The sequence below is a fragment of the Ursus arctos genome, unplaced genomic scaffold (assembly GCF_023065955.2).
Source record: "Ursus arctos isolate Adak ecotype North America unplaced genomic scaffold, UrsArc2.0 scaffold_19, whole genome shotgun sequence".
In the NCBI taxonomy this organism is placed as follows: domain Eukaryota; kingdom Metazoa; phylum Chordata; class Mammalia; order Carnivora; family Ursidae; genus Ursus; species Ursus arctos.
In genome coordinates, this window is record NW_026622863.1 from 16,642,056 (window position 1) to 16,650,727 (window position 8,672).

General features: G+C 38.1%; 1 long non-coding RNA gene across 1 annotated transcript in view; it reads left to right on the top strand.

Annotated features, from left to right (window-relative positions):
• Window positions 1–8,429, top strand: part of LOC123000799 (uncharacterized) — a 28,836-nt gene extending 20,407 nt beyond the window's left edge. The window contains exons 3-4 of the long non-coding RNA XR_006409057.3: window positions 6,338–6,570; window positions 7,377–8,429. This is a non-coding gene — a long non-coding RNA (uncharacterized LOC123000799). The remainder of the gene's footprint in view (window positions 1–6,337; window positions 6,571–7,376) is intronic.
• Window positions 8,430–8,672: the final 243 nt, after the last annotated feature.

The window sequence follows — 8,672 nt, forward strand, 5'->3', positions numbered from 1 at the left end:
CTATATAAATATATATAAAAATATATACTATGTATTTAGATACAATTTCCAAATATATATGCATATATATGCATATATGTACACAATGCATATATACATATGTTTGTATATATATATCTCTATATATGTATTTTTAAAAGATTTATTCTAAAGAGAAAGAGCTCGTGTGAGCTGGGGGTGGGGATGGGCAGAGGGAGAGACAGAATCTCAAGCAGACACCCTGCGGAGCGTGGAGCCCAACACAGGGCTGAGATCATGACCTGAGCTGAAATCAAGAGTTGAACACTTAACTGACTAGCCACCCAGGTGTCCCTATATATTTTTGAAGTACAAGTCACAAGCTACAATTTTATCAGATAGTACATGCACATGAAAGAGAGATCCTTAAAAAAAAAAAATTAAGTTATCTTTACACCCAACATGGGGCTCAGACTCACAACCCTGGGATCAAGAGTTGCACACTCTTCTGACTGAGCCAGCCAGGCATCCTGTGAAAAAGGGATCTTGATCATTGTTTCCTCCTTTCATTTTATAATTCTTTTGTTTTTTCTTACAGGAATAGTTGCATTTTGACTGATCTTATTTCTTCTTGTTTCATTTTGTAGAGCACTCAAAACTTGAATGAATGATAAAAATATTTTCTTGTACCCTTCCTTATTATTTTGAGTAGTGATGAAGAGTGACCTTAATAGGATTAGGAAAATCACAACGTCTCAGTGAATGGCCTGATAAGGTGCTTGGCTCAGTATTCACTTTTGCCACATCCATGCTGATGCTTTATTAGTCCCCAAAAGGAGACTTTTCTAAGGACTTTAAGGTACCATTTAGCTTTTGCGTGCAGTGTGCTATCAGGATGTTCTTTCTGGCCCATAATTTCCCAACCTACATCATTATTCCTAGAAACGGGACTCCTGATATGCTCTGTCAGTGATTTCTGAAATGCTATTAGTATCTGAATTTTTTGAAAGAGTCAAAATAAACAAATCAATAAAAAAAACAGCTTTTATAGCAAAAGATATGAATTGTCCTAATCCCTTTATTATTGGACGAGAATGGGCATATCAAGCAACACTTTACTCACCAAAATGCTGGCTCCATTGCAATTACCATTCCTCTTCTCTGTTAGACTGTATTCAGTTTTTCAAAAAGCAAAGAGCCCCTTCTAGACTCTTCCCTTTTCTTTCCTCTGAAGGTAATCATTTGTTGGAAACAGTAAGCCAAGAACAAAAGAATCATAGTGGCATGACTAAAGCTTGGAGAATTTGCTCAGAAAAGTTCCCCAAATACAGGTCTTTAGGAGCCAGTAAATTAAACTCCTGACACAGTGTCTCATTGGCTCCAACACACAAGGTCATCTGATTATGCCTCCTCATAAATGGCCAAATTAATCTCAATCCCTTTAAAAGGTATTATTTCTCTGGAACTCAAGAATATGTGGTTAGTTTACTGTCACTCCTGAAAAGTTCTGCTTCTCTGGTAGTAACTGATAAAGACAGGAATTTCTCAAAGTCATTCACTCAAAATAAAGAACTTAAATCCATTTTAACATACCTCTGGGAAGCAGATCTGCATTAACCTAGTCTAGGACTTCTCCGGCAATAATAAGGTTTAAGAGAGTGTACAGCCACTGGTGATTTCTGCAAGTGATACAATGAGGGGACAGAGACAATGAGGCAAACATCAAATGGGACCTGGGATTAAGGGATCTTCCACTCAGCCATGTGTAGAATGTTGAAAATTAATGTGGTATTGTTTAGCAAGCAGCTGTCAAGTTATTGTAATTTGCAAAATGTTTTTTTTTTTTTCTTCCTCTTCTCCTTCACTGAAGGCATATTAGAAATGGCTTCATTTCTGAGGGATGACAAAGTTAATCCTATTTTGAGTTCCATTTGAAGAAAATGACACTTAAAGCTGTTTTGCATTTATCAAATGAGCCAGTGAGTTCAACATTTACTGAGTGCCTCTGAATGGAAGACACAGTGTTAGATACCAGGGTTATAAAGATGAATTGAGAACAGTTACTTACAACAAGATATTTAATGTCTGATGGGAGTTACAGAGCAGGACTTTGTAATTTTCTGTTTCTGTAAATGTATGAGTAGAGGTAAGCAAAGGGTGGAAAGGGGAGGACACAGGTAGACCTGATGGTTTGCCTGACAGTTTAAGACCGATGGCATGGGGACAAACCCAAAGGAAGCACAGTGGTGCCCAGGCAGGGTCTTGGGTTGGGCATGGGTCTTCTGAGATCTTTAATATATCCAGGGGCAAACTCTGTCTCCACAGAAATATCTCATTGTATCAGAATTATGTAATAATGTATATTGAATACCATTTAATTACATGCATATGAGCAAGAGTGCTGTGTTTTATCTTCTAGCATCTAGCAGTGTGTGGGATCTTGAGTGCAGAAAGTAAGTAGCTGAATAAATGAATCCAAGAATGACAGAAATTTAGTTATACCTAAACAAAGCTTTTGAGAACAATATTCGTGGCCCATCAGCCACTTTCAGAAGAAACGAAAGCACAGGCTATTACTGTGATACAAAATAGAAGTTCAGACGCTAAGACAATAATAAACACTTCAGGAAATGGGGATCTAAGGTGGGCAAGGAGAAATTGTCTGGGATATTGGCTATAATAAGTGTAGGGCTGCTTAGGAATAATTCATAAGACGTGAATTTTGAGGGTGCAGGGCCAGTTGGTAACTTTAACAGTATAGAAGTTGTTCAGTTGCTGAAGCGTCTGCCTTTGGCTCAGGTCATGATCCTGGGGTCCTGGGATCGAGCCCCACGTTGGGCTCCCTGCTCAGCCAGGAGTCTGCTTCTTCCTCTCCCTCTCCTGCTCTCTCTTGCGTGCTCTCTCTCTGTGTCAAATAAATAAATAAATAAATAAATAAATAAATAAATAAAATCTTTTTAAAAGAAGTTGTTCAGATGAGCTGCAGAAATAACTAACTAAAGAATTAAATAAATAACAAAAAGGAACTTCATCCCATTTGCATCCACTTTATGCCAAGGCTTGCCACAATAATGATTGCTTTAAATTTCCATGAGCCCTTCCCTACCCTGCTCTGCTGATAAAAACCTTCCCATCATAAGTACTGCACTGCACCCCGAATAGAAATGCCATAAGCTTATTTTGATAAATTGTTCTCATTTTGTATCTGAGAGGTCCACTGCGGACGGAACATCCATCAGATGATTACCTGGGTTCCCACTTGCTGGGCACTTCCTACTTGCCAGTCACTTTGAGCCATTGCATTTTATCTTTTCTGTGGCCAAAGAACTTGGCATCCAAACAGAAGTGTCATCACTTGATAATGGATATACTTGAATCAGCCAAGCCACTCATTCAGGAGCAGAATATTTGACGGTCCTTCTGACTAAAGAAAAGAAGGTGCTTTACAAAGAAGTTCCTCTTGTTTTCATGAATTTTCAAGGCTGGACTTTTATTTTCCATCTGGCATCTGTTTGTTTCTAATTTTCTCAGTTTAGGTGAACAAATTGTAGGGGAAATAAGGAGAATTCGAAGATACCATTCTGAGACATAAGGGCAATAACCTGGATTATAAACTCAGATCTACCACTTTTTCGATGACTGGGTTAATCAGCCAACTTTTCTGGGCTTCAGCTTGTTTCTTGGTAGAATTCATCATTCATCTATACATTCACTCAATAAGTATCTACTGAAAACGTAGTATGTAGCAATCTAGGTACTAAGAATACAATGGTAAGGAAAAAAATCCATTATTATCAATGAATTGTAAGGGAGGAAAACTTTCCCTTTCTTCCCTTCTATGTTTTTTGGCTGGTCTAATAATTAAATTGGCATAAGATAGATTAACAGGAGAAAAACAAATTTAATTGTGTATATATGGGAGCTCATAGAAATCTGGGTCTCAAGGAAGTGACCAGTGCAGGCAGCTTTTATACCTTTTAGACAGAGAAACAATGAATTTGTGAACAATTGAAAAGACAGAAAGCTTTGGGCTCGGGGCAGTAAATTAGGGAAGCAGTAACAAAGTTTGTCCTTCTTGCTCCTGAAGTTCCCTACTCTGGTCATAAGGATGTCTCTCCTCCTCCGCGTACAGGGAGGGTACTTTTCACATGGGAGATTTATTTTCTGCTTTCTGGGGGTCAAAGGAGGGTCAGAGTGTGTTTCTTTCACTGGCTGTTTCTTAAGTAACTTTAAATCAGAATAATCAACAGGCCAAAATGGCCTATTTTGGGGTGGCGTATTCTCCCCCTCAGAATCATGAAACTTAATATGCATCACATTTACCTGAAAGGTTCCTATAATATGAACACATATAATAGGGACTTTAACCTGTTCAGAAAGATGCCTGGGCACAATGACACTTGAATCGAGATCTAAAGTTTAAAGATAAGTTAGCCAGGAGAAAAGGAACAGAAGAGTTTTCAAGGCAGGGAAGACAGTATTTGCAAAAGCCTGTGGTTGGAATTGGTTGTGGAAGTTTGAAAAAAGGCCAGTGTGAATTGAACACAGAGAAACAGGGAAGCAATGCAGCTCTATTAGTGCTTCTCAGTCTTTCCTGTGCACATACAACTCCTGGGGATTTTCTTTTAAATGCGGGTTCTGGTTTAGCAAGTTTGAAGTGGAGCCTGAGAGCTGAGGCTCTTCCTGAGAGACGTCCCAAGTGATGTCAGTGTTCCTGGTCCAAAGACCACACTCAGCCTAATAAAGTGCTAGGAGTTTGGTTTCTGCCATGATGACCAAAAGGGGGAATTGTGTTTTATTTTAGTGTTACCTAAGAAAGGGCAGGGATGGGACATTAGGCATGCCAAAACAACAACTTAGTCACTCTCCTATTTCTTTTTCTCTTTTCTCCTCACACTCTTCCCTGGTTTTTAGCTTTAGTCTCTCTCTAAAGCAAATGCAGAGAGGGGAGCATTCTGCCCTATGACAGAGAGCCTTTTCTACCCTAGAGAGAATGAGGCATGATTCCTCTGACTAGTTTCATGGCAATAGTTTGACCAATCTCTGTAGCTGGGGGCAAGTTAATTGACCCATTCTTGGGTCATAAGTTTACCCTGGTCAGGTGTAACCTGATTTACCTGAATATATAATTACCAAGATATCAATACTGAATAAAGGATCATTGTGAGCTTATCAGTGATTCAATTTATGTCTCCTAATAGTATCAAAACAATAGATTACATTTAAAGCTGTAGTTCAGGATTTATTAGGGCCTAGGCAAGAAACAGAAAGAGATGTCATTTTACCCTCTAATAATTCTATGTATTTATGCACTAACACGAGTAAGCAATCATTATTTAGGAAGGAAAGCAAGAAAATGACAAATTAAATACTACTACTACTACCCTCTCAAAATGTATGTTGGAACTAAATGAAGAGAATTCTATTTTGAGTTGCTCTAATTCTATAGACAATTCCTGTGGATGTTCAGAATAGAGTCAGTAAAGGTCAACAACATTACATGTGATCCAGGACCTTATCACCAGCTCCTCCAGCATGTGGAGAATTATTATGAGACCAGGGGCTCTTTCTTCTCCTAACAGCAGGTCCCTTTTATTAAAAGAGAAAAAACAGTTGAAAAGGAAGACGCCAATGTAAGAATGCAATATCAAGGTCACTGTGATATGTTTATTAAAACAACAACAACAAAACACTGTAAACTTTACTTATACTCCTGTGACCCTGGGTATACTGTTGGTTCATTTATAATACAAATTAAGTACATATCATGATATGCCCTTGATTTCAAGATGTTTAGTCTACTGGGGAGGACAATAATGGTTGCAAACAATTTCCATAAGAAGAGAAATTCAAATAATAGGCAGAATTATAATAAGGAAGAATATCATCGAGAGAGACGGTGAACCCAAACTTGCCTATATTAGTCAGAGAGACTTTCACAGAAGGGGAAACATTTCAGGCATTTCAGCTGAGGCCTGAAGACTTAATTAGTGGAAAAATTTCAAGCTGCAGGAAACTTAAGACAGAACAAAGAGTCATTTACAATTTCTCACATTCTCTCTAGAGACTATACAAGTAGGTCTGAAGGGCAGGTGGATACAGTGTGTGAGTGTGTGTTTGTAGGAGTTGGGGCAAGAAACAGGATTGGGGATGAATTATGATGAAAGGAGATTAGACTAAATTGGTAGGAGGGAGATGCCGCAAAATAATTTCTGTGCACTTCAGTTTTCCACCTGTTAGATCAGCATGAGAATGCGTATGTCTTTTCTCATTTAATAGACAGAACAACCTCAGAAGGTAAGTGTGTGGAACACTGTCAGCACTTAATTAATATTGGTTGTGTAGGGGAGGAAAAATAATTTTCCCTTTCCCCTTCCAGGTTCTTGGCTGAGGCTTTCCTGTAATAAAAGATGGATTAACATGAAAGCAACAAACTGAAGTTCAGTAACATGTATCCGTCCTGTGTACCTAGGAGAGACCCACGAAAACTGAGGAACTCCCCCAGTGGTCCAAGACATCACCTTAAATACCCCTCTGCCTAAACAGAAGAAGATAATGTGGGACAGAAAAGCCAGTTATGGGAGGTTTGTAGACAAAGCACAGTAACCAAAGGTATGATTGTTATGCAGATTTAAGTCACTGCCTTCTCCATTGATAACAGTTTCTAGAGATATGTTGTCTTTCACTTCCTTAGACAGAGAGAGAGCCTCTTACAAATGGAGATTTCCCTTATAAATGTAAATGTCTCTCACAAAAGGATAACTTTTACTTTGTTTTCAGAGCTTTCCCTGTTGTCTGCTGTTTCTTAAAAATAACCAGCCTAAAATAATCATTATGCCAAAAAGCATATTTTGGCGTGGCCAATTCTGCTCCCTTTCTGTTGAATGAGAATCCTATTGATACTGAAAAGTAGAATGAGGTGTATTGTGTGTGTGTGTGTGTGTGTGTGTGTGTGTGTGTGTGTGATGTGTAAATACAGTGGCAAAGCTTTCTGTAAGGAAAGAGATGGAAAAGAAGTACTTTTACTCCTAGATTTTTTACTTTAAAATGAAATAGAGATAACCAAAGAATATTCTAGAAGAACTTGTAAACCCTAGTAAGATTTATAGGGAAAATATTATTTACTTTATTAAAGTTTTTTTTTTTTTTAACTTTGTTTAGAGCTTCAAATGCCAGGTACTGTTGGTAAATGTTTTATAGTAAAAATCCTATTTGATCCAATATATACTTCCAGATCAGTGTAGTCTTATAGCAACTCCACTAAGAAGTTAATTATTGTCCCCACGTTCAAGTGAGGAATGATGGCTGTGTGCAGTTTGGTGGGTAGAGAATTCAACAGAGTTTACATTGTTGAGTAGCAGAATCCATAATCTAGCCTTTTATAAAACTCAGTTGCCATTCTATCTTCTTGAACTCAGATCCCAAACTCTATAAACCAGAAGAAGAAGGAAGATCCAACAGATGGCAGTGAACTCGGCTGTGATTTTTAATCTGTCCTCCTCATTAGAGTCCTGTAGTGATCTGTATATTCTGTTTAATGCTACATTGTGACTTTGATATCTCGATATATCTACCAAATGTATTAAACTTCTCCTTTTGAATATTGCATCTGGAAAACAAAAGACAATAAAATAGAAAGAAACACAAATACAGACACCCACACAAAAGAAGGCCACAAACCAATGCAAAAGGCCATGATAGGAGGGAATACAGGGAGAGACCGTCAGACTGAGAGGAGAGGTGTTTTGCAGTTTCTCAAGATAATGTGTTTGTCTTTTGAGTTGGAAAAAAAAAGACCAAGGAGGAGAAAGAAGGGCTTATGGGGTATATCTCATCTTCTTTAATGTTATTACCTCCTCTGAATGTTAAGGACACGTTGGGGAGGAAGACATTTTACTCTACCCTTTAAGTTCTTTTGGTTGGTCTAAGAATTAAAATGACATGAAAGAGATTAACAGGAGAAAATCAAATTTAACTACGTACATACAGGTGCTCCATAAGAATCTGAGACTCACAGGCAGCCAGGCAGTTGAAGCTTATATGCTGTCCTGAGCTACAAAGAAGTGAGTAGCAGTCTGGGACTTCAAAGGAAGACCATTCCCAGAAGATGAGAAAGAGTAAATATTTGGTAAACAAATGTTCAGTGGGTCATACAGAAACAGTGGGACATGGAGAGGAATTTTAACAAACAGATTGTGCTAAATTCCTCCTTGTCTCCCACCCGTAGTTCATATTATAATGTGGTTACCTATAGTGATAGCTCCCTTCTTGGAGCAGGTCCTCCAGCTACATTCTTTTAGGCAGTTAGGAGAAGGGTCAAAGATTACCTCTGAGCCTTCTGTTTCTTACAAATCATCAGCCTAAAATAATCCACATGTCAAAGAGACATGTTTTGGGGTGGCAAATTTTGCAGCCCTACAGACATATCATGGTATTCCCACAATTCTGCAATAAATTGGCAATGTATTAAGAAAATGAAGCAAAGACTCCTATACTCATTTGTGTCAATATGATGCATGCTTCATGTGAACTCTGGCATTGAGACAGAACCTGTCAGGTGTTCAGGAAACATTTGTTGAGTGCTTACCTAAAGTTACTTATTTATCAGAGAGGAAGGAGTAGCATCTTTTTTTTATATATTCATAATGATTTCATATTTTTTTATTTCCTGCTTTTTCTCTTGTATCCTTCTTTTTTAATGAAGCATCCTGTCC